The 21,327-nt window shown below is 40.8% G+C and overlaps 1 protein-coding gene across 9 annotated transcripts in view; it reads right to left on the bottom strand.

The window, feature by feature from the left end:
* The window catches only part of slc20a2 (solute carrier family 20 member 2), a 48,157-nt gene extending 27,163 nt beyond the window's left edge, over nt 1-20,994 (bottom strand). The window contains exon 1 of one of the 9 annotated variants that reach the window (XR_014877168.1): nt 20,671-20,991. The gene's annotated coding sequence lies outside the window, so the exon portion shown is untranslated. The other 8 variants (XM_085179884.1, XM_085179881.1, XM_085179889.1 and 5 more) reach the window with 8 other exon arrangements.
* Nucleotides 20,995-21,327: the final 333 nt, after the last annotated feature.

Below are 21,327 nucleotides of genomic sequence, written 5' to 3'. Positions count from 1 at the left end.
TACTTAAGCCTAGTTTATGGTCACCCACACTCACATTTACCTAAGGGCAATTTAGAATTACCAATTAACCTAACTCCACTAACTAAAGCCAGAGAACCCACACAAACACCGAGAAAAACTTCCCACACAAAGACCCTGATGGTGGAAATGAACTGAACAGTCAGCTACAGTGCTAACCACTGCAACACTTTCATACGCTTGAAAAATATCTGAAATAACTGAAATAACAAGGACATTGGTACATTTGGAGACACTGCCTTAATTTTCAAAAATACATCACAAACTAATAAGAGTTCAGATATTTTTCTGGATCCAGGGTCAGTCCAAGGAGATGAACCGGCAGTTCCTCCTGAACATGGAAAATTGGAAATTAATAGAATTTTTAAATATCAAGGTAAAATATTCTTTAAAAAAATAAACCCCACACTCCACATCTTATTATAAACAACACCAGTTCTGCACTTCAATCGTCTATTTAACCTTTATTTCCAAAATCTGTTTGTAAATTGGGGGCCTTCCTTGTTTGTCCGCTAACAGTTTGAGGTTTTATCTTTGAGCGACTGTGTAATTGTTCCCAAAGAGCAAACCACAGCCTTGCACAGCAACGGTGCGCCAAGAGTACCTAAGAAAGCAACACTAAATAAAAACACTGGAAAGTGACTCCGTAAAGCAACCTGCTCTTGAGGATTATTTCTGGCAGACTCATTTTCTTCCTGTGGATGTGGGTTGCCAAACAGTATCCATAATGAGAGCACTGACACAGACACACATGCACAAACTCAGAAATGACACAACATGGGCAAACAAGGCTAAACTGGGTCTTCGTGTTGTCTGTGCAGAAAAAAATTAAGCAAAGTAGAAACATTTAAACCTGAAAATGTTTTTTTCTGGAATATTTATTTTTAAACCAGTCCAGCAATTACAGAGCAGCAGCATCATTCTTGGGGAGGCTAGATGCCAATTCACTCTCGCTTAGCTCCACTTCTTGGCCTCTATCAATTCTTGACACCTAATCTTACATTTGCAGGTGTACAGTGGGTTTCTATTCAATAGCTGCCATCTGTAGCCAAAACTGTACTCCTTCACACATCTGATACATTCTTATAAACATATGGATGATAGCTGTTTAATAAAATATTGATTTTTAGACTTTTTATTGACCCCAAAAAATGCAGAGACTACCAGCTAACCTGTAACACTACTAGAGTGTTTCACCTGTTACAGCATCGGCCGCACGTGTTGTGTGCCATGGACTGTAACACGAAGCCTCTGTGAAAACTACTTCTAGTGATTAGTTTAACTGTTTGTTATCACTGCTGAACAGTGATCATTAATCCGCCGGAGATGCCAATGCACCACAGCCACAGCTGGTGCAAAACACTGTGTCACGAGCTACAGTCTGCATTGACACGCGGCTCCTCTATGCTCACACTGATTCAGCCCCCTCCCCTTCCTCTCATCCTGTCTAGGCACATGCTGAATGAAACAGAACTAGAACATACATCTAGTGTCAAGATGATGACTCACAGCAGCATCCTACTAGCCGGCTAATTGTTATACCTGAAGCATACGCAACTGCAGTGCCTCCAAGGACACCGGATGCTCGCATCTACCAGATGGCTCAGTAAGTTAAGAGAAGGAGAGAGATTGTATTTAATACCACAGAACTATGAGAAACAGGAAGCCAAGTACAGAAAGATCAAATCCTTTAAAACAGCACCACTCACCTTCATGACTCTTCACATCAAGAGGAGATGGGACAGTGGTGGAAATGAATAAACGTCAAAGACGAAATGTATTTTTTTGAGGAGAGGTAGAGGGGGACAGAGGGAAATGGCAGTATGGAAAAGAAAACAGACTGGGAAATAGAGTGGCGAGTGATTGATCAGAAATAAAATTACACAGAGAGATGGGAAGAAAACTGATGATGAACGAGGAGAGGGGAAGAGAAGGAGCAGAAGAGTCTTACTGAGGAATCGGCAGGTTGTGGTGGTGTTGCAGGAGAGAGGACGGCACGAGCTAACCACCAAGAGCGAGGGAGATAAAGAGAGAGAGAGAGAGACAGCAGCACAGCCAGCTGAGTCTAGACTGCCTCTTAAAGGAATTTATCTGCATTCACAGCACACATCAACCAATGACAAATGTCGTAGAAGAAGAGGTGTACCACTGACTGGTTATCTGAGTGCAGAGAGGATGGACAGACAGGAGGGAGGCGGCCAATGTCTGTGGAGGAGGACAGCCAGCAATAGGGGGGGAGAAGAAGAGGAGGTGAACCTGCGTGGATATGTTTTACAGCCAGGAAAAAGCATTCAGACAGATGAAGGGCATTCAGAGCACTTCCCTCTCCTTCATCACTCTGATCCCAACGCAAGTAGCAGACCGATTCATATAATCATAATAATATTATGCACGCATACTAGAAAACGATGCACAGATGAACGCACACTGTCATCTCTAGCTGTTGTTATTGCAGAATAATCAGTATAATGAAATGAACTAAGGCAGGACTACTTTTCTTTGTAATACAGAAGCCTATCACACAAGAGCGCACAGCATTTCAGCACCATTATTTGGCTGGAGCCCACCCATCACTTTCTCTGCCTTTCTCTCTCTGCCACAATTGTTCCTTTCAAAGACACGCCGAACAGTGCGTCTTTATGTCACTTGACTTGTGCGGGCAGAGATAGGGGCTCTCGTCGACACAATGAAGAGCCCAGGCCAGCGCTGATGTAGGCGACAAAATGCAAAGCCACAGAGTTCGCATCTCTTCAGCAGTTCCTCAACACGTCACTGACAATTAAACAAGAGGAATGGCAAGAAAAATCCTATACTTGAGATGACTTTACAGGGAAACAAACTCTAATTGGCTACGACCAGCAAGGTTTTTGTTCTAAACTTATTGGAGATTTGGCTCGACAATAAACTACCTGCTTCATAAAAAGTTTCTCTTTTAACCTTCACAAAATCTTTTGTGTGGATTTTTTTCTTTGTTTTTTTTAATCATTACTCACATGCGCCATTGAAGCCAAGAATAAGTCAGATGCCTCCACAGCACACTCTGGGTCCTGTTCCCTTCCTCCTCACATACTGTCCAAGGGCTAAAAACACAGTGACCTCATCTATCCAGTTCTGTTCAAAGGTCTGATGTTGTATTTGTTTGAGCTTTCTCTTCTATCGCCTCTCAGCTCATTCTCTCCCTTTCTGTCCCCCAAACTGGCCCTGCCTGCTAAAAGCCAATCTGCGTCAGCTGCACCTGCTGCCTCTGACTCTGTACTTCGCAGCAGGGAGGCGCTGTCTCTTAGAACCCAAACACGCACACATACACACACATGCTACAGTCCTATGATCAGTCAGCGTCGATGGGCAGGAGGGGGGTCGCTTAAGAATGACAACAACAGCGCATGTCGCTCTCAGCACCATCTTCAAAAGGTTCACCACACACACACACACTTTCATAAATCCTCTCACTAAGTCTATTTATTTTCTCCCCTGCATTGCAGCACTAAGTCCGGTTGTTAAGAAGTGAATAACTCTTCAGATTGCTTCTGATGAAAACACACGGGCAATCTGTCAAAAATTTAGGCAAGCACACAGCTAAATAAATAGTCTCCAGTAGAGATTTTTGCTAGATTTACTTTTGTAGAGATCCTGCTATCTCCGCACAATGACTAAAGTCTCAAGATAGACTGCTTTGAAATAAAATCCCCTCTTAACTTTGTTTCTTTCCAAATGTAAAAATATGTTCATTTTCTCTTTATTTCACTATTACATAATTACTCGGTTACAGTAAAGTATTTTGTTGAAAGGGGGACTGCTTTTATGGGGCATTCAACACACTGCAAAGATGACTCATGAATGGATTTTGTGACATTAACACAGCGTTGCCACGAACAACAAAAAGTCTATAGTAATAAATCCCTCAGAGTTAACCTTTAACCTCAATTGAATGTGGATATCCGCTGCAAAATGTACCACAAAACGATTACTCCAACGATTTAGCACATAGAGCTATTTTAAATGCTGATAAGCCTTTTTTTTTTTTTAAAGTGCCAAAATTCTTACAGCAGAACCAACGATTCTCCACACATTTCTTCAATGTCAAACTTTGGTATTTAGGTTTCCCGCAATGCAACCAGGAACATTTTCTGAACATTGGGTGTGCTATCCTCTAGCTAATGGCTGTAGTCTCAACCCACAACCATCAAGCAGAGATGAGACGCACGCTAAAGAGGTCTGACAGACCTCTTTTTGCACTTGGTTTTAAAATATGTATCTGCGGACAGCAGAGGCACATCGTCATTTAAACCTGTGCCACTTGTGTTTGGATCTCATTAATGTCAAAGGGTCCAGTGCACCATTATTACATGCATCTGTCACCAGTGAAGAAACAGATTATATTTTAGCAAGTGCTAGCACAATGTTTCAAGGACTAATATACATGTATGAGGTGTTTCAGCTGTTGAGAATGACAGGGCAAAGTCATTCACAGGTTGCAAAAAGGGTAGAGGACAAGATAAAGGACCATGTCCTTTCTCGGGACATCTTTTCTTCTTATGTCCATGTTGACGATGCATTTGTAGTTTATACACCAGGTAGTCATATGCAACAACTTCAGCAAGTGTTTTGACTTCATGCGCTGAAATGAGTCAGGGTGGTCATTTACACTTATTTAGCACTTTCCACTGTAATCTGATATCCCAAGGTGTATTTTAAAACCAGGTGTAAATAGGAACATACAGTTCTGTGCAAAGGTCTTTAGTCACCCTTCGTTCCTCTATATTTTGCCAGGAAAATTGGAAACAGGTGCAGTGAATTATTGAAACATGTCCAAACATACATAGAAATACAATAAATACGACAAAAACAGAGTTTCTACAATTCTATCAACCTTGAAAGTTAATATTAAGTATGACTAACATTATCCCTCGACACTGTCTGAACTTTCCAAGGCAGGCTTTCTTAACCCTTTAAGACCTACCATAGAACCAAGTCCGCCAGAGCTCTTTATATTTTTACATGCTGTGGTGCCATTTTTGGGAGCATTTCAAGTTGCTATACATCAATACAACCATTATAGCCCAAATATTAATAATATGTATGCATTAAGTCAATAGAAACTACATAAATTGCAAAAGAATGCAATAAACTACAAAAACGACCTTTTCCACGAAAATGACATCACTTCGGTTTCGGGCAGGTAATGGCGGACATACGATAGTTCGCGCTGATGTCTATTCCAACCTAGGAAGTGTTATGAACAGCTGATCTGATTGGCAAAGCGTGTTTCTGGAATATTATGTTTTTGTTGCTGCAAGTGCTTTTTAGGCAATTTTTGCAAAGCTATATGTGGAAGGAAACCATGACCTAGGACAAGCTAATGGCATAACATGTAAGTACAACTCCTCCGGTTTCATATGCAAAAAAAATAATATTGCGCTACCTTAAGTGGTTCCAGTTCTACAGAGATTTAAAAATAGTTACGCAAAACGGAGCGTGCCCGCTCCGACCGGTTTTAAAGGGTTAAACTAGTCTTCATTAATAGTTCTCCAGTCTTCTTGAAGGACTTTAAAAGATCCCACAGTGCTTCAAAAATGTAGAGGTTCAAGCTCTGGGGAGGCCAGTCCATGGCTAAAAGTGCACCATTGTGTGTTTTTCTATCCAGGTGTGCTTTACTGCAAAGGAAGGGTGTTTGGGATCATTGTCATGCTGGAAAATAAAGCTGCTGTCAATCAGATGCTTTTCAGATGCTATTGCATGTTGGATCGAAATCTGACGGTACTTTCATGTGTACATAACATAAATTTTGACACAATCTCCAACAACATTGTTTGAAATACAGCCGCATTGGAAAGACCTGTCACCACTGATTTTCAGTCTTGTTCTTGCATAATTTGGGATACCTCAACCTTTTCTCTCCCTTCTTTAGGAATGCCTTCTTGATAGCGACCCTTCTTCCGCCAAGACCATTTTCTGATGAGGCTTCAGTGAACACCAGATGGAGCAACTGAAGGGTCAGATACATCTGCCAGGTCCTGTGTCAAGTCTTTGCTGGATTTATTCCTATTCCTTCAGGACATGGCTTTCAGATATTCATCTACAATGGATATTTTATAGTCTGACATTTCAGTTTTTGTCCTCCACTCCACTGTTCGGTTTCCTTGTTTAAGGACACACTGCACATCATGGGGATTTGCATTTTTCATAGATTCGTCTAAAGAAATTGGAACAAATTTTGTGTTTTTGTGACTGACTGATAGTAACAGAGTACCTAAAGATACAATTTGGGTTCTTTGCCAAGTTGTCTGCTATGTATGGGCACAAAAAAAGCCTGGACAACTATTACTCATGTGGTAGTACTGAGACTCTCAGACCAATTACCCCAAAAGTATCGAATACATTTCCTGCACTATCAGAAGAGAAAGAAACTAAATTTTCATCACAGTCTCTAATAAGGCCTCTGTTACCGTTGGATTTGGATCTGTGTTATGAAAGCTTTTGCCGCTTAATTACCTTTGGCTAACCCTCAGACAGCAATTATCTTCGATACAGTTTTAAAATGACATTCTCATGCACCTAACAAATATCCAAGCCTTTATCAATGCTAAACTGAGCTCTGGTGCAAGAGCAAACAATTGAGCCCCACTGTGGCTTTCAATGTTGTGTAAGGCTTAGGTTTAAATACTCTTAAGGTCAGCTCTCTCTGGTTTCAGTGGAGACTATGCATGGGTTTGACACCCTTACTGAGAAATGGCAAACCAAGTAAAGCGACTCATCCCTATTTAAGCGTCTGTATGACTGTTTTAAATATCAGACAGACACACTGCACAGAACCTAACACTGCTCGCCCTTGTTGAGGTTTTTAAGGCATCCAAATAAGGAAATTAACTTAGATCAATAAAATCAGTGTATTTAAAGGAAATACTGACTGAATGCATAAAAAAAACTAGAAAACGTCATAATAACTTCAATAATTATACTTTCTATACTTGTTGAAGTTCATAAATTTGGGACTTTAAAGCCAAGAACACACACAATAACCCATGTACCCAATGCCCAAAAAGCACCAAGGCTAAAATAGCAGCTCACAAAGGATGGAGTGCTCAGAATAATGCTTTTAGGCAAGCAGAAACTATTAGTCACCTCTGAGAATAACCCATGCACACAAGTGGGATCTTAGTAGACCAATCAAACAGTGCCGCAAAGAAGGAAAAAAAGAGCCAACAATTTATTACTAACAATAAGAGGGCCAGTTATTCAGGCAAGCCCTCCTATCATGTGACTGACACAATTAGGCTTGGTACCTACCAACTATTTGGGGCTTTTTTGAGGCTGCAGTCTGGCTTTTTTCACTTTCTGCCATCTGTGTCCAAGTTCCTCAGTGTAGGAGTCATCTTACCCCTGACCCTTTCTCCGTTTTCCCCTCCTTGCTCCCTCCCTTCCGTACTTAGTTTTGTCCAAACAGCTCCAGTTCTTTTCCACGAATCAGCATAGGTACCCAAATGCAAAAAAACAATTCCCCTTCAGCCCTGTCCTTGCTTCCTTCTTCACTCCTGTGCCGACCCCCTGCCACCCTCTCCTGGTGTGGAAGCAGAACAATTTTGATCTGGCTCTGTACTCACATAGTACTGCCAGGACCTCCAGCCTACCTACCTTTTTCTTGACCGCTGAGACTGATAATCTACTGCTGGCATGTTCTGTGGTATTAAACTGTGTTACTGGGACAAAGTGGGTGCCGGTATTAGTGAGTGCTGGAAATGTAGGGCAAAAATGGCAAAAGAGTCCAGTGAAAAATGAGACATACCAACATGATTAAATTATGTTTTGGTCCATGTTTACACCAGTGGGAATAAAGCATGTTGTCGCCTCAGTATTTTGTCTACACTAAAGCTGCCAAGTGACCCATGAAACTTCAAATGGTCTCCAAAGTGGAGATCTAAAACCTCTGGGATTGTTATGTAATGCGAAAAGACAAATATGAGGCCTTTTAAGCAAATGCTGACATAGGATTTCGTGGTCCTGAGTGCCACAAGATCCAGAACAATATTCACTATAAAGCTCTTTGCTTGGGAGGGGAGAATGATTTTTCCCTCCAATTTTGTTTACCGTTTATGTTTGAATTTCTCTTACTTTCTCTGTGTCCTAATAAAAAGTATGAGAACATATGTGTAGAACACAAGCACAACAAAATGATTCACCTAACATGCTCATATTTGTGATGTTTTTGGTAGTGCTAGCTGTTCAGGAAAGTTCTATGTGGTGCTAGTGTCCCGCCAGTGGAACAGTGTGTGGTAGAAAGGTTAAAGGAGGACACTATTGGATACATAAACAGTACGTGTACGTGCGGATACTTTAAGCTGTGGGTACTTTTGTTTTTAGCAAAAGGATTATGAAAGCGCTTTGTTTTGTTTCACATTAAATCTATAGTATTTGTAGTATAACACACTTCAGTGACCTTGGATGGCTGCAGCCACCGCATGTGAGGTTAAACGTAAGTATAAAACAAAGCCAGAGAGAGACAGAGCAAAAAGAGAATGAGAGAGAATGGCTCCTACTAAGCTGCATCTAGTGGCCGTGCCCTCTTGCTCTTAATCCTGGCTTCCAGCACATGACACAGCTAACACTATTACAGAGTGCTTTGATTAGGCCTGCTGCTGCGCGCACGTAGTGACAGACGTAGCGGTGGCGGGGGTACGTGGGGTCCTGTACTTTGGCACCACTTTACAGGAATGCGAGGCCTCTGCATAGATGCATGTACAGCCACACAGTGTCGACCCAAGCGTACACGGCTTACACACAATCGAAGAAAAGGCACGAGGCCTGACAGATTACATCTGCAAGTCAGTGAATTGGTGGATTACCCTATTACTGTCATTCTGAAAACTGAGAGTAATGCTCAACAATGTGCTGTTAGCATTAGCCATGGCTAATGTCTTTGTCCTAAGAATGAGTTGCAGCAATGGCACTTAGATTGTTTACAACAGGGAGGGGATTTTCACATGACGACTTCAGCAGCAGGCTTTAATCGCATCAAGGGGTTTAAAAAAAACTATTTTTATAAACTAAGAGGAAAAAAGCTAACTGAGGACGTAACTTTTAAGTTTGCAGACAGGAAAATAAATGCTAAATTAGAGAAAAAAGGTCAGTCCATCATCAGTCGAGAATTTGCAGTCAGATTTATCAAAATCAGATTTCTTTATTTATGTCTGAATATTTGGTTTTCTGTTTTTTAAATACATAAATGAAGTGTATCCTCACTAAAACCATGGCGATATATTAGTGACTGCACTGAATCTCAATTGTCTTAGTTAAGGGGAGCTGAGGACACAGCAGATCCAGACTCAGACGTTTCTGAACTACAAATACTCTGTTTATCTCCTGGAATGATTGATGACAACAGAGACGGAACAGTCCACAGGCAGGCCGCTGCCAGTGAACAAATGCGTGCATAAACAAAATCACAATCACGAATCCAGGACTGTCAACAGAGCACTGCATGGCAGGAGATGTTGGTCTACGTTGCTACGTCTGTGAAAGAACAAATGGCTTAATCTGAAAATTACACAGTAAACACAGTGTGGCCAGTGTTATCACATATTCAAGCTGCACCGCACATTCATGGCACATGGCGTCCACACACAGACACAGTGCACTTTTCAACTTTAAGGAGGTGTGTTCAATTTTGCAATATAAGTGAAAGAATTTCAGCCCTAGCGTTCTGACTAAATGCAGAACCTGCAATCAAAACTGATAACAATTCGCTACACAAATGTGCAAATTATCCATCTGTCCTGATATGCGCAGCCTTCTCAGAATATTTCACACAATATTTTGATACAGCTGCCGTGCACACTCCAGGGAGCGATATTTTTGGGGGCAGCATCCTTGGAGGCTGTGTGTGACATGCGCTACTTTCTCTGTGTGTGAATGCTGTCACAGCATGCCTGGTGCTGAAGGAAAGCCATTGTGACAAGTGGTCTGCTGGTGTTTCGGTGATGGAGGGTAGGATGGGGAGGAGGGCCGCTCTGCCTGGGTCACCTCTAATCTTGTTGGTATAACTCATTTCTTCGAGACTTTTCCATCCATGGCTTCAGATTAGAACATCATCTTGCCCAACCAGTAGGGGGTGCAATGAAGCTGAAATCCCCCCCCCCCCCCCCCCCCCACTCTCAGTTTTCTTGAGTAGGAGAATTTTAAATACTTTGAGTAAGTTTTTCAACTACTAGCTTCAATGGCAACTTACCATGCTTGTGAATCAGGGATTTCAGTTAAACAAAAGTCCTCTTGACTATACACTTGACTGAACAAATATAATTAGGTTATAAAATTGCCCAAGTAAGAACGCCAAAGTGCTGATAAGTCCCATTTCTGCACATTAACTGTTTAAGCAAACATCTCCCAAACGCCAGCAGGACTCAAAAAGAGGGCTTTAAAGGAGCTGATCTCACAGCCATGCTTTGATGTGTTTACAAGTTTAACTCTGACATTCAGACATTTGTATCAGTGGTCTATTCCTTAAAAAGTTGCCTACCACCTTTTAGGAAAAAAAAATATAACCCTGTCTTTTATCAAAATCAAATATTCTTAAGCTCAAAATGTACTTTAGATTATACAGATTATATACGGCCCTAGACACCTAGTAAACATTTTATAATATCATATACGGTATTCTGAAAGATGCCGTGTTTATGTGTAAAGATTATGTAGACAGGTTTGTTGATGTAAGCCTTCTAAGTATTAGTAGGCTGCTGGCCATAGCGGTTACTTGCTGTATACCCAGGGCAGGGCTGGAATGTGATAAACATTAAGAAGATGTCATCACCTGTTCAGTATAGCGGACCCTCCGAGTTGTTCAATCACATTTAATCCTAACCTCCTGTAGTTTACTGCAGCGGTCCCCAACCCCCGGGCCTCGGACCAGTACCGGTCCGTGAGTCGTTTGGTACCGGGCCACGAGAGTTGAGGCTCGGGTGTGAAATGTATGGTTTTATCGGTTTTCAGCGTTATTTTGTTATCGTTTTTATCGTTTTTATCATTAACTCGGTTTTCCTGGGTCTTTTCACGTGTGTTATGAATAAATCTTCTTTTTTTTTGGTACCGGTACTAGTTTTATTTTGTTGCATTTATCCGCGACACCTTAAAGGCTGGTCCGTAAAAAAAATATTGTCGGGCATAAACCGGTCCGTGGCGCAAAAAAGGTTGGGGACCGCTGGTTTACTGGACTGATATCAGGTTTACTTCACAATAGGAGTGTATTCTGTGCCCACACTCTGTTCCAAAATTATCTCGTTTCTGTCACACATCTAAAGAAGACCCAATTATACAACTAACCATTATTAAAAATAACAGACTTGTATTAGACCGACAATCATATCCTCCACTCCGTTTGAATACTCTGATTAATTCGTCCGTAAAGTGTACAAAATGCCACCTAACATTGTAATGGGTAGTCTCAGCTTGTGAGAGCTTAATGGTATGATTCAGTGAAATTATATGTGATCACAACAGTACTCCCTCGGTACTATTTTAGACTTAAAAATGATGCATATGGCAGTAAATTGGTGCTTACCGTGGAACAAATCATTGAGTAAAATGACTGGATAAAAATATGATTAAAATTTGGGATTTGTTGATAATTTTTGTCACTACTAGACTTGCAACATGCAGCTTGAGAGTCCAGTTAACTCACACAAATCCTCATCGTTTTCTATACTGTACCAAGAACACCTGTGCATGAGCAAACACAGGAAATTTTGCATTTACCATCACGTGAATGAAATGCAAAACATAAACAGGAATCACAAGATGACAGCAAACCTTAATGGCACAATGTGCAAAATATCATTAATAGATGTCAGTTGACTGATCGGAATCAATTGAGTTCTATTTTCTAACATCTTACAATTCAAGTACATAATTAGAATAAACAACTCTGGCCACCATTCATCTCAGTGTGACCGTCAGTCTGCTGTTTACCTCAGCTGTAAATATGCTAGGCATACAAGTCTATTTATGCTGGAGGAGGCTGCAAAACCTTATGAAAGGAGCCCAATAAGAGTCAATGAAGTTTACTTCTGTCCGATGACAGTGATACCGAGGTGAACTGTGGAAGTTATCCTGAACTTTTGTGTCCATAAGAGCTGCCTTTTTTGCCCCTTTAAGCTACTGTTAGTTATTTTTAGCTACTGTTAGTTATTATTAGCTACTGTTAGCTACTGTTAGCTACTGTTAGCTGGCATTAGTGAAACTTTCTTTGAAGTTGATTCAACATCGTTTGATTTCATCTTCATTGGGAATCTAATCAAACTGTTTATCAGAGGGAAAGTGTGATTGTTAGGACACTTGACCCTAACATTAGCTGGCATGATGTTAGTTTATAACCAGCTGTTTGTGTTTAGCTGGCTGTCAGCTATCGAGAGAGAGGAGGGTCACATCTTATCTGCTGACAGTAAGTAATTACAAAAATATCGGGAATAAATAAGCATGTTTATGCATGTTTTCATGTATTAGAGCCCTGGCTTCAATTCAGGAAATGAGGCTAGGTGAGAAAGAAGAGAATGAAGTGGACATGAGGTAAAAGAGAGAGCAGTGGAGGAGGAGAATGACATAATGAGAAACACAAATCTTTTGTACAAATGTTACAGTCATATATAGTTTGAAAGATTGATTTTTGAGATTTAAATTTATAGTAACTCATAAGGTACTACTTATGTGGCCGGTCTCTAGCCACGTACATAAAGCCCCATTTGGCGCTTTACCATGGCTACTGTATTCAAGATAGCAACATGGTGGCTTCCAAACCAATGTATATGTAGTGTATTGTTAATGGATTAGTTCTAAGCTTATGAGAATCCAGCTATTAAATGTAAATATTGAATCTAATATTGCTGTCTGTGAAAGACAGCAATATTAGCACAGAAAGCAATAAATGATGAAGCATCTATTAAGACATCACATTCAATACAACAACCTATCCAAGTGGCACTGAAGTTGAGAAATGACATTGAACAACAAACAGACTTAGATTCTGAAAGGTTTTTTAAGTAAGCAGCAGAAGTGATCAATCACCTTATATCTTGACATCTTCCCAACAGGAACGTTGGATGTGTGTCAACCAACAATTCATGTGTTTATTTCCATCGTGCCCAGTGACATGTGCAATCGCTGTCTGACAAATTACAACTTTGTGGCAACAGTCTGAACCTGTTCCGACCACATACCTTTACTTCAGTCTTCTACTGAAGACATTCAATTGGCCATCAAGTCACGTCTTACCTAGCTTATCCCCATCCCACAAAGTGGCCTCTGGATAGATACCACTGGACTATGACGACTGCCCCCACCTTCTAACCTCACGGCTTCCTGAGGTGTCACGTATCCACCACTTGCTCTTGCACTTGCTAGAGGCAGCAGGGAGGAGGAATGATTTGGCTAGAAATAGCCGTGTCACATGAGCGTATGCAGTAACCAGTCTGCCAGCTGCTCAACCTTACATGGAGCCCTGCCTCATTCGTACAGTCAAATACAAATAAGTGGCAACATTATAGACACAACAGCAATAACCAGGACATGTACACGTTTCTCATTCATATCTGAGACCTCTTACACATTTCGCCACACAGTAGAGTAAAATGGAGAAAACTGCAATACACTACCACAAGAGGTGACCTGTTTAAATCAAATACAATATGCAATACAATATAAATTATTTAAAATAAAATTGTGCAACCAACATAAATCTGCCAATTCTCAATAATTTTACCCAGTTTGTCACAGACACATTACCTCAAAATAACAAAAATAGATTTCCCTAAGCGCTGTGCCAACAAACATTTTCCAAAATTTCAAACTGGCCTCCAGGCTTAGTGGCAAAATGATTTCACATTAATGTCAAGCAAGCCCCACTGTGCTCCTGAGAAACATACATGAGTGAAAAGAAGAGAAAAATGCATACTTTCCATAAATAGAACCGCAAGGCCTCACAGTTTAGCAGTAAGCCTGTCATGCTATGCCATTAGCATAGTTAACACAAGGCCAACATCCGAACAAGAGAAGCTCTGTGTGACGCCGCTTTGATACAGACCCTGCCGCTTACAGAAGGCCACCAGAAAGACTACAAAACTGCTCTTATGGGCAGAGTGGAGTGCACAAACAGGGCCAAAAAAGCACACAACAGGACTGAGGAAAATGATACAGCTATCGTAAAATACCAGAGTGTAATATATGGCTAACTGTTTTGTTGTTTGATGGAATGGCTTACATTTCTCATGGGAAGACTCTAAAGGTTCAGGAGGCAATAACTTCTTGTAAGCACCACCCTTAACAATTTAAACGAGAGATTCCAGCTTTAAAGAAACCAAAACAGGAAAACTAACAGGAAGCCTACGGCTGGCAGCACGATTAAAGAAGTGAGTCAGTAAATGCTGATATTTGTGAAGAAGACCGAGGAAACCTTCAAAAATACCACAATCGTCGTGTTACGAGTTCTCGGAAAAAAAATTTCAGCATTAAGAGCTATTAAGGTTAACTTATGGTTTCTAAGAATGAAGGTCTACATGACAGCAGTAAAAGGCGAATAGATGAGCATTATGGCTCTAAACTTGGCAGGAGACAGAAGTTCCCTGAAACCAGCTGCATACATATACATGTGTACTAGCCACAAATATTTAAACGTATAATTGCAGCCTCAAGTATTTTTGCGTCCTGATAGTTAAAATCTGGTTAAGTACTGAGGTAAAACCGAACTGATGGTTGTAAAATAGTCCAAGAGCTGAAATGGTTTGGGTTATTATCCCAAGCTTTAATGGCCCCCTGACCCTAAGGCACAGCTTAAATTAAACAATTTAAAAAAAGGCAAGTTTGAAGTTTGCTCGATCTGTTTTTGTCTTCTTTCTCCATTGCTGATAGCTAGCAGATTCCCTAAAGTCTGCTTTGCTCTGTGTCCACTTAAAACACTTGCATGCAAACCTTTCCGTCATCTTCTGTCCTACGCATGTTATGACCTTAGCTAAAAAAAAATAAGAAGACACGTGATTGATGATATGCTTAACCAGGTTTTTAGCAATAACATGGATTAAGCAATACTGGCATAAGCAGGCATGTAGTGCACGCATACACACACACAGCATGAAGATTCTCGCTCTTTCAGTGCTATCATGTGATGTTGCCATGGCGAAGGAGGGTTCAGACATAACAGGGTGATTGTGCTCGGAGGGCGAGGTGGGCTGATCAGAAAGACAGACTGTTCTCTGACTGTGAAGCTGCCAGCCCCGGTGCCAACTGCCCTTCTGCCCACAGCGACGCAGACACACCCACTGGCAGAAGGGCCGGACTGCAAGGTGGGCAGCCATCGCTGAAAGGAGGCGAGCACCTTTTCCTATCATTGTCTTTTATTCCAGGTCATCTTGACACACAAGGTCAAACTAATTTAGTCTTTTTATGTAAGAAAATCCAAATTAAATCTGAGATAATTCAGAATTCTGATAGCTGTGTGTAACTGTCATCAATGTATACAATATTAACACGGTACATTAGGGCTGTTTGATATAACGATATATATCGGATGACGATATAAAAACATCTATCGTTTCATTTTACGCTATCGTTTGTTTCGTGGTGTCGCAAAATAAACTGTTTACGGCAATATTTTTTCATCGTTCTGATGGTCACTGTAGTGGCTCTGAGACCACCAGGGATGACTGAGGTGACTTTGATAGGTTTTTTAAGAGCAAGAGCAATATTCAGGTCACGATTAATGTGCCTGAGAAATGCTGGAATTATAAGGGAAAATTCGGGATACAGTGGCCCTGAATAGTTTCAGATGAGTATGAAGAGTTGATTAACAGGCACCATTTCCACAAAGGATGTTGTATGTTCGATATAACGATATATATCGGATGACGATATAAAAACATCTATCGTTTCATTTTACGCTATGTTTGTTTTGTGGTGTCGCAAAATAAACTGTTTACGGCAATATTTTTTCATCGTTTTTGATGGTCACTGTAGTGGCTATATTAATTTCTTAAAGTTCTCTCTTTCCCTTATATTTTATATAACCACACTACGGATGGACAAGCGCCTGCTTTTATGCGTTGTGGTTAGCAACAACTACCGCTTGTTTATGTTCCACATAAACTTTTCACAATAAAGCTCAAGATCCTGTTGAGACTTTTCAAAATAAACTGAATCACGCGAAAGAGCAGATTATTTATGGATGAGAAGTAAAAAAGAGCTGCCAGGTGCTAAAAAATAAACCTTAGACTCAAACGTTAGAACAGGCTTTTCCCCGCAGCACGCAGTGTAATAAATATTCACAAAGAAAACGGCGGCCTTTACAACTTATGTCTAAAAATGTATAGTTTCATGCATCGGTTAAAACACTCGACTCCAGGTACATGATGCGCAGCTGGAAACACTTCCCGCAAGACGAGCTGCCCGAGATTCACAGAGTTTACAGAAAATGTTACATTTTTGTGATTTATATCGTTATCGGGATGATAGAATTCTTATATCGGGATATGAGATTTTGGTCATATCGCACAGCCCTACGGTACATCTTTATTTTATTCTAGTAATAAGAAATTATAATTTCAAAAAATTTGGGTTAGATTATTTGTTTAAGAATTTTAATTTAAAGTTTTTTCCTTTGTCTTCTTTGACATCATAATAAAATAATAAAAACTGCTTGGTTTCAGACTGCTATTAACAATGTGCCACTGGAGGCCCTGCAAAATTCTGATTCACTATCCTCTGCAATACATATGAGCAAAAACATTTCTTGGGAAAATAACCTTCAGATTAATTAATAATTAAAAAAAATATTTTGCTTTAGTTGTACTCCAGCTGTAATATTGCTAATCATAGGGTGAGGTTCTTGGAAACACTCCTTATCACAGTTTGTCAACCAGAGGACACTGACGAATCTTAAAATGTCCCAGTTAGGACATTTATTGTTATTTAGTAGATGTTTTCCCCCAAAGTAATTGTTAATGACATGTAAAATATGAGGATTTTGCTATTCTGAACACTTAAACAAAGTAACTGTTATAGCTGAAACAAGCTGTCAGCACAACAGTGACAACTCTGCAGCAATTTGTATATTAACCAAGACCATTGTGCATCTCAAAAGCAGTCACTATTTTAACAAGATAAGACTTCACCTAAATTTTTTTAAAAACCCCACTTGATTCAAATTTAGTGCTTCTCCCCTTCAACAACGCCTCCTTGTGCAGCCCTGCATCACTACCAGAGCTGCCACGACACTTAAATCACTCCCTCTAGGTTCACTGTTGACCTCAAATATGTACATAAAACAAAATCTCAAATGTTGTGTCACTCTGACCCAAATTTAATATAAAATGTCATCATTAGTGACAAGAATTGGGTCACCAGTTGGTGGCCAAACATTAGTAGAAGGATACTCAAAGTATCCAAGGTAAAAGAACACACAAGTCTTTTTCTACTGCGAATGTATCCACCAGGCAGGACCGTCAGTACCGATTAACCTGTGACGCACTGAGGCATCGGACAGAGAACATTCAGTCCAAACAGCCTTAACTTTATCACATATCATTAGGCTTTTTTTGGCACAATTCCTCTGCTTTGGCTTCCTTTGACAGCACCTAGCTTCCCCAATGAAATGAAATGATAAGAAATGTTTTTTGACACAGTTTATTCACATCCTGTGAATATCCCTGCAAGTGGGCAGAGTGGGACTTCAAGTGAGCGATCCTAACAAAACAGGAGCAATCTGAACGTGCATTTCTACGACATGGAAGTACACTTGAAGGGAAAACCAGCCAAATTTAAATCAGGTTTGGTTTTTGCTTTAAAAAACAAAACAAAAAACAATCTAACAAAAAAATCTCAGAGTTTTATCACACCTTCAATCAAAACACATGAAGGTCTCCTCCATGAAGAGAGACTATAATATGAAGTGCTGTAGCCTGCCTGCTGACAGAAAATATTTTTGTGTAATTGCGAGAGCCCTCAGGGGAAAATAACATTGAACCGGAACTAAAAGCAAAGTCGCAGAGGGCAGAAAGTTCTTAGAAACGACAAACTGTACAGAACACACACTTTAAAAGTACAGCCACGAAAACCAGTCTGCTCACTCAGCGTACTGTTGAACATGAAAACATTACGCAATGTACACATACCTCTTCCATGCATAAAAACTCGGCTCACCCCCCGCCCTCCTTCACTGATGGCTAATTTCCACACAAAAGTTCTACTAAACAAGGTTTAGCTGCAAGGCTTAAATATGAGGTGCTCAGTGTCTGTCATGGAGCATTTGGGTAACCATTAGAAGAGAGACTATTGAGCATGTGGTCTAGGCTGTGGTTGCACCCTGTCACCACGGAACTGGCAATTTAGTGTGAATCATTTTGGTTTGATTGGTTTTTTTTCTCAAAAAGATTACACTCACAAAAGGCAGGTCAAAGTACAGTCAAACATAAACACAGTGGACCGTAATGTTTCCGTGAACGCACCTTAACTCGACTAGATAGTGGTGGAACTCTTTAATAAAGGCTTCGTCAAAAGAAGTCCAACCACACTAACATGTTTTCTTCTCTCCAAAGCTGTCAAGTAAATAAGTACAAAAAAAAGAAAGAAAAAAAGCTGACGCTCAAACACAGAAGTTGAACTGAAATGTTCCCTGTGTCAGTAAATCAGACTGCTTTAAAGCAGCAGATTACCCACAGCTGAAGGTGTAAGGACTTTACGTTTTAAAATCCCTGCATAACTGCGCGAAAGCCAGTGAGCCCAGCTTAGGTAGACTGGCTACTGTTCATGTTATTAAAAAAGTTAATCCAAGACACAAAAATGGCCGGATGGTGTAAAGAGAAGCAAACAAATTCTACTACCATTTCATTATTACCATATGGGTGCAAACGCCCTGAACAGCAAGTCCCAAGCCAAACCGTTACCTAACACCCTTCCCTGCTCTGTACCATATTTGTTAGCATTCTCCACCCTGTAGTTAAGAAAAACAAACAAACAAATAAATAAATAACTTTAGCTCACTACAGGGACATTTAGGTTGGTTGTGCTTTTGTTTACAAACAGGATAAAAGTGTAGAAAAACAGGGAGGTCATTAATCTGCGTATCTTATCATTCTGCACTTCCATATCTGTCTTAATGCCGATAAAGCGAGAATAGACACAGCAATCAAAGCATTTTATTCTCCCAGGTTACAACCCCTACTGTGCGAAGCACTGATCTAATATTTTATTACCAAAAACATATATGAGAAAAAGCAGAGAATGGAAAACGCGTACGGTAGTGGCAGATCCTGATATTTTTGCCCCTTTCTCACCACTGCTTATCATAGCACGCAGACTAATGATTAACTAGAAAACTGCATCGTGGGTCCATAAGTAATATGTGACTTCCACTTCCTATGCAAGCAGTAGGAACAGATATCATTAACGTAGTGAAATATTGTTAAAGAAGACAAGATGACAACTGGATTTGCCTAGAACATGACAATCAGCACTTTTTATTAACTATGAAAATAGCTAAGTGCATACACTTTGGTGCCCAACTTAGGTACTTGAAATTTACTTGTATTTGTTTTCACATACACTTAAAATAGTTCACGTAAAAAAAAAAAACGAGCCTAGCCAAAATATATTACCAGGGACTTTTTATTTGGCACTCCTACCTCTGAGTATTTGCATAATGTTTGCTTACTATCTTACTTTGACTTGCGTGACATTTCAGTACTTTTGTGATGGCGTATTTTTACACTGTGATATTTTTGTTCTGAGCAGTCTGTAGCGTTTTGCCCAGTTCATTCTGTTATTCTTCCCACACCCCTGTGATATTTCTCTTTGGAAAATAGTCATCATGGTGACAATGAGGCTTGCCCTGAGCTACAGAGCTTGCCATCACAGATTCATTTCTGCTTGTGAATAACAGGATCTGCTTTATTTGCTTGTGCTGCCCGACTCACTCGCCTGATGTTCCACTCAATAATCGTTCTGTCAACAAACCGGAGAAGCGACCCGATGCTCTTTTGAGACGTGCAGGACAGACTACTACTACTCTCAACTGATTAATATTATAGGTCAAAGGGGGCGGTAGTGCGCATGCCCAGTGGAGACCACCGTTGTCCTCAGCGTTTGGTCTGCTCACGAAAAGCCCTGAGAGAAATGCGCGCGTGTGATTAACAACTAAATGATTTATTAGGCACTGAAAGCAGCTCTCGGATTCAAATTCAAGCAATGGCCGGGTACGATGGTTCAGAGCGGACAGTCAATAAGCTGGTGACTCTCAGATGTGGAGTCACACACACGTGTAGCTTCATTCACTGGTTTTGTCGCGTGCGATCAGCAGCAACAACAGGAACGAGCGCACAGAAATAAAACAAAAATGTTGCCACTCACGGTAAAATGTGACGTTCACGGCGCTGTCCGTTAACGTAACACGAGTACAATTCGGATTCACCGTAGCGTGCCCGTGAGCTGCTGCAGCCCATTTTAATGCACACACATGCCTCTTTGCCGTTATATTGCTACTTACCAGGCCTCTTCTTCCTTAAACGCAGCCGCGGGGACGCAGACCACAACAAACGCGCAGGGAAAGTGGCGAAACGAGACACGAGTCCCGTGGAAGAGGAAAAGGCACATGTGCAGCGGTTTTTTTAATGGGCAAAATGTACTTACCAACGAAATAGGACACCGCAAGAGGAGGGGGGGAACGCGCCGCTCCTCTTCGCCTCCACGCCTCTGTCTCTGTCTGAATTTTTCCCACAGCGATCTACGTGGGTTGCGTCGAAAATTTTCAGATTCCTGCACTCGCTGTCGTCCCCCCCGGACTGGTTGCCTTCCAGTCGGTCGACTCATGCGACTGTGTTGCCCTGAATGTCGCCTGCCGCTCTCATCCGGGCGTTTAGGGATTGAGCCGTCGACTCAGTACCGCTCAGGATGACAGCTTTTAGATGAAGGAGGGGGGAATAACGTGAGACAGGGAAGGAAAGGGAGAGAGAGAGAGTGGTGGTCAGTCTAGTGGTGGTACCATATGAGGGGTGAGAGGGGGGAATTACAACAATACGATTAATATGCGCATAATTTACATCTCTAAATGTGGTTTAAAATGTTTTTTTTTATTCAGAAGATATCCGAGTGATCATCCAATCGCATTCATTTTTTATTTTATTTTTTTAATTAACATTTTCAACTAGTGTATGAACTTTGCTTTAAATCAGTGTTTGCTCACTGCCCTCTTGAGATAAATGCCAGGAGCCCCATCGAATAATGCCCGTTCAATGCATTTTTCCTGGTAAGGATGACACAACCAACAACCGGTCACGCTGAACTGAG

Source organism: Neolamprologus multifasciatus, chromosome 12 (genome assembly GCF_963576455.1).
Source record: "Neolamprologus multifasciatus chromosome 12, fNeoMul1.2, whole genome shotgun sequence".
NCBI lineage: Eukaryota > Metazoa > Chordata > Actinopteri > Cichliformes > Cichlidae > Neolamprologus > Neolamprologus multifasciatus.
The sequence above is the reverse complement of the archived record's forward strand: the minus strand, read 5'-3'. Positions and strand labels throughout refer to the sequence as shown.